The sequence below is a fragment of the Zalophus californianus genome, chromosome 4, assembly GCF_009762305.2.
Source record: "Zalophus californianus isolate mZalCal1 chromosome 4, mZalCal1.pri.v2, whole genome shotgun sequence".
NCBI lineage: Eukaryota > Metazoa > Chordata > Mammalia > Carnivora > Otariidae > Zalophus > Zalophus californianus.
The window spans coordinates 138,341,517-138,357,550 of NC_045598.1; the positions used below are offsets into that span (position 1 = coordinate 138,341,517).

At 37.3% G+C, this 16,034-nt stretch overlaps 1 protein-coding gene and 1 pseudogene across 1 annotated transcript in view; both read right to left on the reverse strand.

Moving 5' to 3' along the window:
- The window catches only part of ZNF704 (zinc finger protein 704), a 225,827-nt gene that overhangs the window by 82,070 nt on the left and 127,723 nt on the right, over nucleotides 1-16,034 (reverse strand).
- LOC113916729 lies at nucleotides 4,402-5,178 on the reverse strand (annotated as a pseudogene).

The following is a 16,034-nucleotide window of genomic DNA, read 5'->3' on the forward strand; positions in this document are numbered from 1 at the left end:
CCTGCAGCTTTGTTCTTCTTTCTCAAGATTGGCTTGGCTATTTGGGGTCCTTTGTGGTTCTATACAAAATTTGGGATTGTTCTATTTCTGTGAAGAATTCCACTGGAATTTTGATAGGGATTACATTGAATCTGTAACAGCTTTGGGTAGTATGGACACTTGAACAATGTTAATTCTTCTAATCCATGAGCATGGAATATTTTTCCATTTATTTGTGTCTTCATCAATTTCTTTCATCAATGTCTCAGAATTTTTCAGTGTACAGGACGTACACTTCCTTGATGAAATTTATTCCTAGGTATTTTATTCTTTTTAATAAGATTATGAATGGGATTATTTTCTTAATTTCTTTTGCTGATAGTTCATTATTATTGTATAAGAATGTGATAGCTTTTTGTATATTGATTTTTTTATCCTGAAACTTTACTGAATTTGTTTATTAGTTCTAATAGCTTGTTGGTGGAGTTTTTAGGGTCTTCTCTATATAAAATTGTGTTGTCTACAAATGGTGACAGTTTGACTTTTTCCTTTCCAATTTGGATGCCTTTTCTTTTTCTTGCCTAATTTCTCTGGCTAGGACTTCCAATACTATTTTGAATAAAAGTGATGACTTTCTATAGTATTATTCCTTTCTCATTATCTTTTGTGTATCTACTCTAGGTTTTTGCTTTGGGGTTACCGTGAGGCTCACATGTAACAACCTAAATGTATTATAGTCTATTTTATATTGATAGCAAGTTAAGTTTATATGCATTCTAAAACTCTACATTTTTACCACCTTCCCCTCCACATTTTATGTTTTTGATATCACATTTTATATCTTTTTACTTTGTGTATCCCTTAATTAATTATTGTGGTAATAGTTATTTTTACTACTTTTGTCTTTTAACCTTCATACTAGCTTTATAAGTGACTAATCCATTACCCATACCAGTGAGATTTATACTTTCACATGTGTTCTTGTAATTAGTGCCTTTTCTTTTCAGGTTAAAGAAGTCCCTTTGACATTTCTTGTAAGGCTGGTTTAGTGGTGATGAAGCCCTTTAGGTTTTGCTTGTCTGGAAAACTTATCTCTCTTTCAATTCTGAATGATAAACTTGCCAGGTAAGTATTCTTGGTAAGAAGTTTTTTCCCTTCAGAACTGTGAATATGTCATACCACTCTCTCCTGACTTGCAAAATTTCTGCTGAGAAGTTGGCTGATAGGTTGATGGGGGTTCTCTAGACATAACAAGTTTTTTTTCTCTTGCTGCTTTTAAGATTCTCTCTTTATTTTTAATGTCTGACATCTTAATTATAATGTGTCATGGGTGGATATCTTTGGGTTCACCTTATTTAGAATTCAGTGGGTTCCTGGATATGGATATCTATTTCTAAGGGTAGGCAAGTTTTCAGCCATTATTTCTTCAAATAAGTTCTCTGCTCCTTTCTTTCTCTCTTCTACTTCTGGGACTCCTATAATGTGAATGTTATTCCTTTTGATGTTGTCCCATAGGTCCCTTAAACTATCTTCACTTGTTAAACATTCTTTTTTCTTTTTGCTGTTCTATTTGGGAAGACTGCCCTGTCTTCTAGATCACTGATCCTTTCTTCTGCTTCATCTAGTCTGTTGTTGAATGCTTCTAGTGTATTTTCAGTTCAGTTATTGCATTCTTCAGCTCTGTGACTTCTCTTTCTTATATTTTCTATTGCTCTGTTGAAGTTATCACCATGTTCATCCGTTCTTCTCTTAAGTTCAGTGACATCTTTATGACCATTGTTTTGAATTCTATCACATAAATTACTTACGTCCATTTCATTAAGTTTTTTTCCCTGAGATTTTATCTCATTCTTTCTTTCTTTCTTTTTTTTTTTTTGAAATCTCTCTGGTCTTTGGGGAGGTTAATGTTGAAAGCAGGAGTATGTCCAAGGAGAAACGTATCTTTCTCCAGCTGAGGTACGCATTTTTCTGATGGACAACCAAGAAGTTCCTTCCGATGTTCTACCAACACTTTTTCTTTTTTTTTATTATTATGTTATGTTAATCACCATACATTACATCATTAGTTTTTGATGTAGTGTTCCATGATTCATTATTTGCATAGAACACCCAGTGCTCCATGCAGAACGTGCCCTCTTTAATATGCATCACCAGGCTAACCCATCCTCCCACCCCCCTCCCCTCTAGAACCCTCGGTTTGTTTTTCAGAGTCCATCATCTCTCATGGTTCATCTATCTCATTCTTTCACTTGGAATATATTCTTCTTCTTCCTCATTTTGCTGGACTCTTTGTGTTTGTTTCTATGTATTAAATGAAAAAGTTACTTCTCCCAGTATTGAAGGAGTTGGCTTTGTGTAGTAGATGAAACTTATCATTCAACTTTGCTCTAGCTCTTGGTTGTCTCTCAAACCTTTGTGATTGTATAAGCAGCCAGATTTATTCTTGATAGGTCTCAGTTGTTGACAGTTTCAATGTTCCAAAAGAAAGAATCTCAGCACATAGTTTCAAGCTGATTGGAAGCCAGACCCTCAGGCAGCTGCTTTTAAAGTATGCAGTCACAAACCCTGCTGGCCTCCAGACCAGGCGATCTGGAGGTTTCTTCTGGGTGACAGTTGCAGTAACTGGAGCTCTAGATGAGTGGATAAACTCCTTTTTGAAAGGCACCAGAGATGGGCCCCCTGGGTGGCTCAGTCGTTAAGTGTCTGCCTTCGGCTCAGGTCATGATCCTAGGGCTCTCTGCTTGGCGGGAAGCCTGCTTCTCCCTCTCCCACTCCCGCTCCCCTTGCTTGTGTTCCCTCTCTCACTGTGTCTCTCTCTGTCAAATAAATAAATAAAATCTTTAAAAAAAAAAAAAAAGCACCAGAGAGTCAGGAGGCTGAGGAAGAACACAAAGATGGTATCCCATGGCCTACTTTCCCTGACAGCACCTCTGTAGCTTCTAGATGTGTAACAAACTTGAAGACTGCCCTGCTCCAGGAAAAGTAAATTCACTTTTTTTTTTAATAGCAAAACTGGGGGTGTGTTTCAGTTTGCTGTCTGTGCAGTGCCCTGGGGTGGTAGCCTGCCAAGAACTCTCTTTCCAATTGTTATAGTCACGTGGGAGCCAGGAATCCAAGAGCGCCTGTCCACCAGAGCCAGGTGATAAAGGAGTATCCCCTATGTGGACTCTGCACGCCTGCTGGCTTTAGCAGGGCCAAGGAAGTGGAGGCCACAGTGCACCAACAGCTTTAGCAAGACACTGGGAGAGTGCAGAGCTGGGGCATGCTCACTGGCTTTAGCAGGGCAGTGAGAGTGCAGGGACTGTGCATGACATCCAAGGCGAGCAAGTAGAGGGAGAATGCAAAAATGGTGCTTGCCAGTGCCTCCATCCCTGGAGAGAGTCTCAGGAGGTCCCCTGCTCCTTTAGCAGATGCTTAAAATTAGCAATTGAATCTCCCTTACATATAGTCTAGCACCGTTGCTTTTGTGCTGGGCTCTCGGGCAAGTGAGTTTGTGTGTGAGTCCTTTCAGAACAGCATCTTAGTTCCCTACAGCACTTTGGTTTTCAAAGACAAACATTTTGGGGTCTTGTCTCTCTGATACAAGTTCCAAGTGTTGGGGTACCTGAGGCACAAACCTCTTGCTTCTCAGGGAGAAGCTCTGGATTTATGAGATTCATCCTGATTGTGGGTTGTGGTGCCAGAGGTAGAGTTTTTGGTTAGATCAGATCTATGCCTCTCCTACCTGTCTCCTCCATGTGGTCCTTTTATCATTTGTTGTGACAGTGCTACTCAGCTAGTTTTCAGGTCTTTTTTTCAATTGCTCCACGTGTAGATGTAGGTTTAGTATGTTCATGTGAGGAGTTAAGTTCAGGATCTTCCTATGCTGCCATCTTGGACCCCCTCAAGTTTGTGTTAAACTTTGAAGAAATGAATAGAATCATATAATTTAATAACTGGACTTGACTTCTTAAGACCCTTATTTTGAATGCTTACATTTGGAGAAAAATGACTTCATTTGAGGTTTTTTTTTTTTTTAATGAAAGAAACCAGTCTAAGAAATAGTGGGTTAAACCCAATCTGCTTTAAGGTATTTGTTTCCTTATGGCAGCTAAAAATCTCTATTTGAAGCTGGAATGGCCATCTGTCCCCACCTGTTGTAAACAGATTCCATCTCTAGATGGACAGCATTCACTGTTTCACAATCCATACCAACATTTTGGGAGCTTAATATTAATAAAAATTTCTCTTGTTAAATGCTTGCCATTACTTAAAATGTTTGCCATTTAAAAACAACTAGTAGAAGTAAAATGGTAGTTTTTCTAAACAAAAGAGCCAGGTATATATCAAATTAACTCCTGCTAATGTAGCATGGCCAAGAAATGGTATGTGTGGTTATTCAGATACTCAATTAACAATGCTATATACACATGGTCAATTTTCTTTTTCATCCAACAAGAAGCCATAACTTTATTAATGATAGAAACAGTACACATTTCAAACCAAGCTGCAGTTATTCTTTTGAAACACCAAAAAAAGTCCTCGTTTTCAGATGGTTACATTGTTAATTCCATAATAGCATTTACAATATCATTACTGTTGTTCTTCAGGGCTCAGACTGCCTTTGCTCTTGACACATTTGCTTGTGACATGACCAATTCTATGTCCTTAACCTCTACACCAGTTTCATCAACCTCTTCTTCACTCTCCTCTTGTACAGTTGGAGTCTGTGTGTTTTCTTGAATGTTTGAGACAGCTTCACCTTGAACTTTGAATTTCTCAGCAGCTGCTAGTTGTGCTTGCTGAGATAAATCCTTGATCTTGGCTTCCCCAAAAACTATGTAGGTATCTGCCTGGGCTCTTGTAGACATCTGGTTTTGTGATGACAGAGAGAATATTCTTAGATTTCCGGATAGTGACTCTTGTAACCCCTGTGACCTGTCGAAGACCCAGTTTAGACATAGCCTTCCGTGCCTTCTTTTCACTCCGGCTCTGTTTTGCTTTACTGACTGGTTCTTCATCGATTTCAGCAGTTGCTGCCAGCTGGGCCTGTTGTGTGGTTGCCTGTGTGGAATCCTGTTCCTCAAGCTCTGGTACTGATTCATCACTGTCAGATTCTATTCCAGACCCTGTCTCAGCCTGGGGCTGTGGCAACTCCTGCTCTGTAGCAGGGACGGTTTCTGTGGCTTCACCAGGCATTTTGTGAGGGGAACGTGGAACCAAGATGGTGGCAGAAAGAGAGTGAGTGAGAGCCACATCGTCAATTTTTAAAGAACTGGATTATATAATGATGTATTTAACCCCAAATATAGTAAACACTTAACACTAAAAGAAAGATTCTGATGGGATTTCAAAACTTCAGAATCATTTCTATAAATTTTAACTATCATTGCTTTTTAGATGTATGGAAGTATGAATGTAGTATGTATGAAAGTTAGGAATAGTTCAATGCTAGATGGCTGGATAATATCAAGTTAATGGGAGTTGTGTTTTCTGTTACAATGTACATTTTCCCTTTATATAGTGTTTTAGGCTGACCCAAAGGCCAGTAACCAAGGACTAGGAACAATTAAGAATGAAACACAAACAGTAGCAAAATCTCCTATCACATTAAGGCAGGAATTCTCCAGAACTACAAAAATGAATAGCCCCATTCAAACCAGCAATAATGTCTTCAAACACAGGCTAAAAATATTAAGTAAAGATCAATTATATGTGCATACAGTGCATGAGAGTCTACAGTTTTGCACTTTTTATCCTGCTTGGAATTCATAGGGCTTCTTGAATTTGTGCCTTTATATCCTTCATTGGTTTTGGAAGACTCACAGTTGTTATCTATTCAAATACTGCTTCTGCCTTAATCTCTCTCTTCTGTTCTCTGAAAATTCAATTACATATTGTGTCCATACCCCCTTTTCTGCATTTTCCATCCTTTTGTCTCGATGTGTTCTATTCTGTTTACCAATTCCCTTTTCCTATTTATTAATTCTTCTGCTGTGCCTACTCATGGTACCCAGCTATCAAATACTCCCCCCACTTCCCCACCAATAATTCTCACCACCTAGTGTTCATATCCTTAGGTAGTTTCCTCTCACATTAGATCAAGGCTGATCCATATGATCAATAGAGTACGGTAGTAGTGGTGTGTGGTGACTCTTGAGGCTAGGTCATCAGAAGCATTGCAGCTTCTGCTTTGTTCCCTTGGATTTTAGTTCTGAGGAAAACCAGCCATCATGTCATGAGCACACTCAAACAGCTCCCTGGAGAAGCCCATATTGAAAGGAATCAAATTCCCATCCAAATGAATAAGTCCCATTCAGATGACACCAGTCCTACTTAAGTCTTTAGATGCCTGCCCCCAGCCAGCATCTGATGGCAAACTCCTGACAGATCTCAAGCAAGAAGCAGCCAAATTAGCTACTCCTATATTCCTGACTCATAGGAACTATAAAAAAGATGAAATAATTATTGCTGCTTTAAGTCATTAAGTTTCGGGTTGATTTGTTACACAGCAATAAATAGCTAATTCACCCATCTGTAAAGTTTTTAATTTCAGTTCTTGGATTTTTTCAGTTGGTTCATTTTTATAGTTTCCACTTCTCTTCTAAAATTTCCAGCCTTTTAAAAAAATTTCATTGAACATGTTAAAAATACTGTTTATATAAAACCTGAAAGATTCCACCAAAAAACTGCTAGAATTGATAAATAATTCAGTAAAGTCACAGGATACAAAATCAATGTACAGAAATTTGTTGCATTCTATACACCAATAATAAAGCAGCAGAAAGAGAAATCAGGGAATCAATCCCATTTATAATTGCACCAAAAATAATAAGATACCTAGGAATAAACCTAACCAAAGAGGTGAAAGAACTGTACTCTCAAAACTATAAAACACTGATGACAGACACTGAAGATGACACAAAGAAATGAAAAGACATCCCATGCTCATGGACTGGAAGAACAAATATTGTTAAAATGTCTATACTACCCAAAGCAGTCTACACATCTAATGCATCTCTATCAAAATATCAACAGCATTTTTCACAGAAGTAGAACAAACAATCCTAAAATTTGTATGGAACCACAAAAGACCCCAAATAGCCAAAGCAATCTTGAAAAAGAAAAGCAATGCTGGAGGCATCACAATTCTGGACTTCAAGTTATATTACAAAGTTGTAGTAATCAAAACAGTATGGTATTGGCACAAAAATAGACACATAAATCAATGAAACAGATAGAAAACGCAAATGAACCCACAATTATACGGTCAATTAATCTTTGACAAAATAGGAAAGGATATCCAATGGGAAAAAGACTGTCTCTTCAACAAATGATGTTGGGAAAACTGGACAGCTGAATGAAACTGGACCACTTATACCATAAATGAAACTGGACCACTTTCTTATACCATACACAAAAATAAACTCAAAATGGATTAAAGATATAAATGTGGCCTGAAACCATGAAAGTCCTTGAAGAAAACACAGACAGTTATTTCTCTGACATTGGCTGTAGCAGTTTTTTTCTAGATAGGTCTCCTGAGCAAGGGAAACCAAAGCAAAAATACACTTTGGGGATTACATATAAATAAAAGCTTCTGCATAGTGAAGGAAATCATCAACAAAAGTAAAAGACAACCTAAGGAAGGGGAGAAGATATTTGCAAATGACATATCCAATAAAGGGTTAGTATCCAAAATATATAAAGAACTGATAAAACCCAACAACCAAAAAATGAATAATCTAATTAAAAATGGGCAGAAGACATAAACAGACCTTTTTTCAATAAAGACATCCAGATGGCTAACAGACACATGAAAAGATGCTCAACATCACTCATCATCAGGGAAATGCAAATCAAAACCAAGTGACATATCATCTCACACCTGTCAAAATGGCTAACATAAACAATACAAGAAACAACAGGTATTAGGATGTGAAGAAAGGGGAACCCTCTTGCACTGTTGGCGGGAATACAAACTGGTGCAGCCGCTGTGGAAAACAGTATGAAGGTCCTTCAAAAAGTTAAAAATAGGGTGCCTGGGTGGCTCAGTTGGTTAAGCGACTGCCTTCGGCTCAGGTCATGATCCTGGAGTCCCGGGATCGAGTCCCACATCGGGCTCCCTGCTCAGCGGGGAGTCTGCTTCTCCCTCTGACCCTCTTCCCTCTCGTGCTATCTCTCATTCTCTCTCTCTCAAAAAAAAAAAAAAAGTTAAAAATAGAACTCCCCTATGGTTCAGCAATAGCACTTTACCCAAGGAATACAAAAATACTAATTCAAAGGGATACATGCACCCCTATGTTTATTGCAGCATTATTTACAACAGCCAAATTATGGAAACAGCCCAAGTGTCCATTGATTGAAATATGTCAGTTGGAGAAAGACAAATATCACATGATTTCACTCACATGTGGAATGTAAGAAACAAAACAAATGAGCAAAGGGAAAAAGAGAGAGAGAGAAAGGGAGAGGCAAACAAAGAATCTGACTCTAAACTAGAGAACAAACTGACGGTTACTAAAAGGGAGGAGTGTGTGGGGATGGGTTATGTAGGAGATGGGGATTAAGGAGTACATTTGTGATGAGCACCGGGTGTTATATGGAAGTGGTCAATCACTATACTATGCACCTGAAACTCATTAAACTGTATGTTAACTGACTGGAATTTAAATAAAAACTTGAAAAAAATTTTAAGTCCCTGTGTGTGCTAATTTATTATGTAGATCCCATGTGTCCATTATCTGTTATTTTTCTTGTTTTTTTTTTTTTCATCCATACTGTCTTATCTCCTCATGAGCCTGATTATTATTAGTTGAGTAGTGGACACAGCATGTGAAAATCTGTAGAAATAATTTGAGAATTGATGACATTCTTTTCCTTGAGAGATGCTTTCCTTTCTAATTGGCAGGTTTAGAAACCAGCAATCTGAGATGATCTGGATTTAATTTCAAGAATTAAAAATGACTTGAAGTTAAGCTTCAGGCTTGAGGGGACAATCTATTTACAGTTCATTCTTATTCCTAATGGGAGACTTTCAGTGTCTTAATCAAGAGCCTGGGGTATTTACAAGCCTCATTCCCAGCTTTGGTGGGTTCTAGATTCCAAGTTTTATTTTTCTCTTACAGAGAGCTGTCAGAAGCCCTGTTCAGTTTCTCAGCCTCTCAGTTATATCTTCCAGGACCAGCAGACATCTGAGTGGAAAACTGGCCCCTCATGGCAGGCTCACCTCTCTAGAATTTCTTCATTTTCCTATCTTTCCCATAATTTTGCCTTGTTAGATCTCTGGTGCCTCCAAGTGATTCCTTGTAGTATATTTTTTCCAGATTTTATTATTCTCAGTAGGAGAGTTGGTCTAAATTTTGACCTTTATAGAAATGCAAGTTCTTGTATGGTTTTATTAACTAATCTACATTACAGATACCTCAAAAAACAAAAACTACATAATATATATAATTTATATATTATTTTATTTTATTTGGCTAAGGATCTAATTGCATCACTTCTTCAAACTACTCTCATACTATAGGAACCAGTATTCTTTAAATTAAGTTGTGGGCAAATGACAATCCACTCATTTGTGACAAGTCAGCTAGTCACAGCAGAATGTGAAGAAACCCTATTGATAGAATGTCAAGCAAATTCTCTTAAGGTCATATCACTAGACAGGCCATTGCTCTTCACATTTAGCCTTCAGAAAAGGGTGCAAGCTCTAGTTCTGTGGAGAACCGATAGCCATGTTGTGAGGACACTTAATGAGCACTGTGGAGAGGCCTACAGGCCACTGAGAATAATCCCGACTGTTTTCTGGATTGTTTGATACCATCATTATTTCAGAAAGTTAACCTAAAAGTTAGTTACTAAACAAAGATTGTAAGAAATGTTTCAAACACATAAGGATATCTTATTTTTGAAGTGCAATGATTATTAGTATCAAGAATTAGATATTTAGCATGTGCTTGAACAAGATAAACTAGAATTTAAAAGGTTAGGTACTGATTAGAAATGGAGAAAAAAATTCCTAGATGTAACAATGTCATTTTAAAAGAACTATGTTAAGTGTATATTGCAGACAAAATTTTATTTTCTACAGAAATGCCGTTTGAGTTTACCTAAAATAGAAAGATGAACATTTTATAAAAATACCTTTTCAAGTTTTACCATGTATCCAAATTTTACAGGAATTATAGAATCACACTCCTGATTTATAGATTCAAAGTAGGTCATTTGTTGATTGTATGGCTACCACCATCACTATCTATTGATGGCTACCTGCCACCTAAAGCTGGTCCTCAGCCCAAGACATATCTGCTAAAAGGAGACTATGAATCTAATGAATCATCAAGTTCACGTTTTTCACCCCCAATTCATCTCTACCATGTCTCAGATTTGTCTATCTCTCTAATTTTCTACTCTTTTCAAATCATCCTCAGTTGCTTATTTCTACCCTCTCCTCTGTACATAACTTCCCAATTTCAGTGAGCTCAAGAACCTTCAATGGTTTCCGGGTACTCAGTCTGGTCTTCAAGGCTTCAACATTTTCTGGTCTTGGTCTACTTATTCAAAATCACTTCCCATTACTTTTCAAATAAACCTCCACTTTATGTAAGTCGATCATTTCACTATTCCCCACATGATGCTTATTTTTGCTTTTGTGATTCTCTTCCAGCTTAGATGCTTTCCTTTCTCCTTATTTATCCAAATGATACTCAAATAACAAGGACCTAGGATTCTTATTTATAAGGACCAAATCCTACCTTTTCCTATGTATCTTCTCTGTCAAAACTGATTCATGCTTGTCATTCTTTTTTTTTAATTGTATTTTATTCGTGGTTTAAAATGCAAAAATTTGGAGTACCTTTTACACTAGCTTTCATTTTAACAATGGTGCTGCAAACCAACTGAGTCAGGGGTGGAATCTTCATAATCTTCTAAATTGCCACTCACAAAATCTATGCTGAACAAATGCCTTTAAAATATATTCCACCTAGTGTCCAAATCTAAGTAACAAAATTTTATTGGACCATAATGGGCCTGCTTATCTCAGAAATTACCATTTTCTTCTTTCCTTTGCCAATGAGCTATCCAGATGACAAAAGAGAAAGGTCAAAACTCATTTTGATAGAGACCTCATTCCTGGTGGATTATTTTCTTCCTTGGGTTATACAAGAAGATGAAATAAAGTCTTCTACATTAATTATATGCTCCCTGTTTCATGGCTTCGTACTTTCAGTATAAAATATGAAGACTTTTCAGTCAGAGAAAGACAAAACCATATGATTTCACTCACATGTGGGATTTAAGAAACAAAAGAGGAAAGAAAAATAAAAGAGAAAGACAAACCAAGAAACAGTCAATTATAGAGAACAAACTAATGGTTATCAGAGAGGGGGTGAGTGGGGAGGTGGGTAAAATAGGTGATGGGGATTAAAGAGTGTACTTATCATGATGAGCACTGAGTAGTGTATGGAATTGTTGAATCACTATATTTTACACCTGAAACTAATATAACACTGTATGTCAACTATACTGGAATTAAAATGAAAAACTTAATCAAAAAATAAATATGAAGACTTTTTTGGGGGGTCAAATAACGAGTATTTAAACAAATTGGTCATTTATTTTTTCCTAGATGCCTTATGCAGATAATTCTCTTAGATTTATAAGCAGCAAATGTTGCTTTGGTAGTTATGCTTGACAGAAAGAAAATATGAACAGGAAAGAAGGAATTCTAGTTCAGTACAATAACCAAGGAAAACATTAACTGTCCTTTGGAATACAGTGCACAAATAATGTTTTGCTTCTGTAAGGTCAATAGAATTATCCTGTGGTTTCTCTGTCTAGTTGATAAACTCCTTTAGTTAAAGATTGTTTCATTCCTTCCAAAGGAGGCTATATAATCACATGCTATTTCAGTGGATAGTTTTGATTTTTTTTTGCAACACATTTTCCCCAATGCATAAAGCCTATTTTGATGAAATAGTAAGAAAATACAACTTTATGGTCCTAACTTCAGAAGTCTTAGAAATTTGGTAGCCCCTATGTATGTATGTATTTAACATTTTTAATTTAATTCAATTAATTAACATATAATCTATTATTGGTTTCAGAGGTATAGATCTATGATTCGTCAGTCTTATATAATACCCAGTGTTCATTACATCACGTGTCCTCCTTAATGTCATTCACCCAGTAACCCCATCCCTCCACCCCCCCCCAGCCCTCTAGCAACCTTAGTTGGTTTCCTATGATTAGGAGTCTCTTATAGTTTGTCTTCCTCTCTGGTTTTGTCTTGTTTTATTTTTTTCCTCTCTTCCCCTATGATCCTGTTTTGTTTCTTAAATTCTACGTATCAGTGAGATCATATGATAATTGTCTTTCTCTGACTGACTTATTTTGCTTAGTTTCATTCACTCATTGCAAATGGCAAGATTTCGTTTTTCTGATGGCTGCATAGTATTCCATTGTGTGTGTATACACACACATTTTCTTTATCCATTCATCTGTCGATGGACAACTGGGCTCTTTCCATAGTTTGGCTATTGTGGACATTGCTGCTATAAACATTGAGGTGCAGGTGCCCCTTCAGGTCACTACATTTGTGTCTTTGGGGTAAATACCCAGTAGTGCAATTGTTGGGTCATAGGGTAGCTCTATTTTCAACCTTTTGAGGAACCTCCATACTGTTTTCCACAGTGGCTACATCAGCTTGCATTCCTACCAACAGTGTAGGAGGGTTCCCCTTTCTCCACATCCTTGCCAATATCTGTCATTTCCTGACTTGTTAATTTAAGCCATTCTGACTGGTATAAGGTGGTATCGCATTGTGGTTTTGATTTATATTTCCCTGATGCTGAGTAATGTTGAGCATTTTTTCACGTGTCTGTTGGCCATTTGGATATCTTCTTTGGAGAAATGTCTGTTCATGTCTTCTGCCCATTTCTTGATTGGATTATTTGTTCTTTGGGGGTTGAGTTGGGTAAGTTCTTTATAGATTTTGGATACTACCCTTTATCTGATATGTCATATGCAAATATCTTCTCCCACTCTGTCGGTTGTCTTTTGGTTTTGTTGACTGTTTCCTTTGCTGTGCAAAAAAGCTTTTTATCTTGATGAAGTCCCAATAGTTCATTTTTGCCTTTGTTTCCCTTAGGTAGCCCCTATTTAAATGCTGCTGTTTCTATAGCAATGATCCTTTACCCTGGCTGAGTATGAAAATTACTAAGGGAATTTTAAAACAATACTGATGGGGCACATCCTAAAATTTTTAGTTTAATTAATCTGGTCTAAGGCCTTGGGCCCTAGAATTTTTTTTTTTTTAAAAGCTCACCAGCTGATTTTAATGTGTAGTCATGGTTAAGAATCACTGTTCCAAGAGGAGAGGAAATGTGAGGTCTAGAATAATAGAGGAAAAAAATAATCATTTCTGAACAATAATAATAGAAATCATAATTTATTGAATACTTATGTATACCAGCCAATATGCTAATCATGTTTCATACTGTATTAGTTATCTATTGCTGTATAACAAATTACCCTAAAGCTTAGTGGCTTAAAATAACACAGTTTTTGTGGTCAGGAATTTGGGAGCCTCTTCCTTCATTGTTCTGGTTCAAGGTTCCTCTAGAGGCTGTAGGCAAGATATCAGGCAGGGCTGCAGTCATCTGAAGGCTTGATTGGGGCCGGATGGTCCTTTTATAAATAAGCTCAGTGGTATGGCTGTTGGCAGAAAAACTTAGTTTCTTGCTGGCTGTTGGTAGAAGTCCCCAGTTCCTTACCATGTGGGCCTCCTCTCAGCTACTTGAGTAACTTCATGATATGGCAGCAAGCTTCCCCCAGAACAAATGATCCCACAGAGAGCAAGAAGGAAGTCACTTGCCTTTTATGACCTGGTCTTGAAATTACAAGTTATCATCTATGCCACATTTTATCACTAGAAGTGTATCACTAAATACAGTCCACTCAAAGTAAGGGCAATGAAGCTCCATCTTTTGAAGGTAGGAGTATCAAAGAATTTGATGCATTTTATTTTTTTTTAAAGACTTTATTTATTTATTTGAGAGAGAGAGAATGAGAGAGAGAGCATAAGAGGGGCTAAGGCCAGAGGGAGAAGCACACTCCCCGCTGAGCATGGAGCATGATGTGGGACTTGACCCTGGCACTCCAGGATCATGACCTGAGCTGAAGGCAGTCACTTAACCAACTGAGCCACCCAGGTGCCCCAGAATTTGATGCATTTTAAAATGAACTTTACATTTGGAATAATTTTTCTGAATAGATTTATAGAAAAATTATAAAAATAATACAGTAAATTCCCTATATACCCCACAATGAGTTTCACTTTCCTCTAATGTCATTATCTCACATTACTCTGGTACCTTTGTCAAAGCTAAGGAACTAACATTAGTATGCTACTTTTAATGAAATTCCAGACTTTATTCAGATATCACCACTTTCTTTCATTAATGTCCTTTTCTCTCTTCCAATGTCCTTCCAGGATACTATATTGCATTTGGTTACCATGTCTACTCTGGTTTGTGACAATTTCTCAGTTTTTCCATGTTTTTCATGACCTTGACAGTTTTAAGGAATACTGGTCACTTATTTTTCAAAATGTCCCTCAATTTGGGTTTGTCTGACATATTTTCTCATGATTAAACGGGAGTTATGGCTTTTTAGAAAGATTACCACAGAGGTAAAGTGCTCTTCTCATCAGAACACTTCAGGGAATACATCATATCAACATGACTCCTCTCTCATAATGTTAACCTTGATCATTTGGTTAAAGGGGTATCTACCAGATTTCTCTGTACATTTATAATTTTTTCCTTTGCATACTCTCTTCTTTGGAAGCAAGTCACAAATCTAGCCCATACTCAAGGTGAGGGAGTTAACTTTTACCTCCTGGAGGAGTATCTACTTAAATTATCTGGGATTCTTTTGTAAGACTTATTTGGACATCTTTTAAAGCTGCACACATACATATTTTCTCTCTTTCAGTTTTTACAACAATCCTATAAGGACTACTGCTATTCCTACAGGTGACACAGCTAGTAAGGCCTGGCATTTGACACAGGGTTGGTTTGGTTCCAGAGTCTACATTCTTTTCATTGAGCCCCCTAACCTTTGCAATAATATAAACCTGTTTTTAGTACCATTCAAATATATTTTTAATATTCTACAAAATTGGCAATACAGGGCTTGCTTGATTATATCTTGTTGCATATTGTTTTCTAGATGTACACCTACTTCCCCAATCCGATTTTGAAAGCAGTGACATAGTTTTATGTACTTTTGTCTCCTCTGAGCACGTAGTATTCAGCAAATACTTACTGGCTGAAGAGAAAATGACTATTCTTCTTCAAAGTTCCCACACTGTCCTGAATGTCTACCATGGGATGCTAAAACTTACAGTGGTTGATCTCTTAACCCTCAGACCCAGGGCTAAGAGCTGAGAAACAACAGGGCTCACAACAGAATGACTGAATAGAACTGAGGATCAGGCTAGAACTGTAAGTTAAATGGGAAATATTTACTTGCTCCCACTTTGATGGGTAATTACGACTAAGATGCCAATTCAGGTTACTTAGCAAATATTCAGACCAGAAATCCACTTAGGCAATGAGTGTAATTTTTTAGATTTCTAAAGTAATGGGTTGTTTTCATCCCATCAAAGATTAAAAATCATATTTCTGGGTCATACCTAATAAGCCATTTTCTCCAAATCTTTATTTAGAACTCTAGATTCCAGGAAAACAAGCAGTGTTTCGGTCAATCCTTTCTTCTGTGGTGGATACCCAGATGGCTCAGGTAGGTGTCCCACACGTTGGTTTAATTGGAATGCTCTGTCTCTCTGAGATACAAGGGCAAAGCTATGGAGAGAAAGGCAGCAAACCTTCAGTCCTTTCTCCCCATCCTTCCTGACCTTGTCCTATTTGCTGTTTTGATGGACAAATGGATGTGATCCAAAGGAAAGGGCTAGCTTTGGATACGGTCAACATGCTAACAATTTAGGACTTAGCAAAGCCCTCCACAGGAAGACGACAGCTCATTAGATTTCCTTCTCTTCAGCCTTC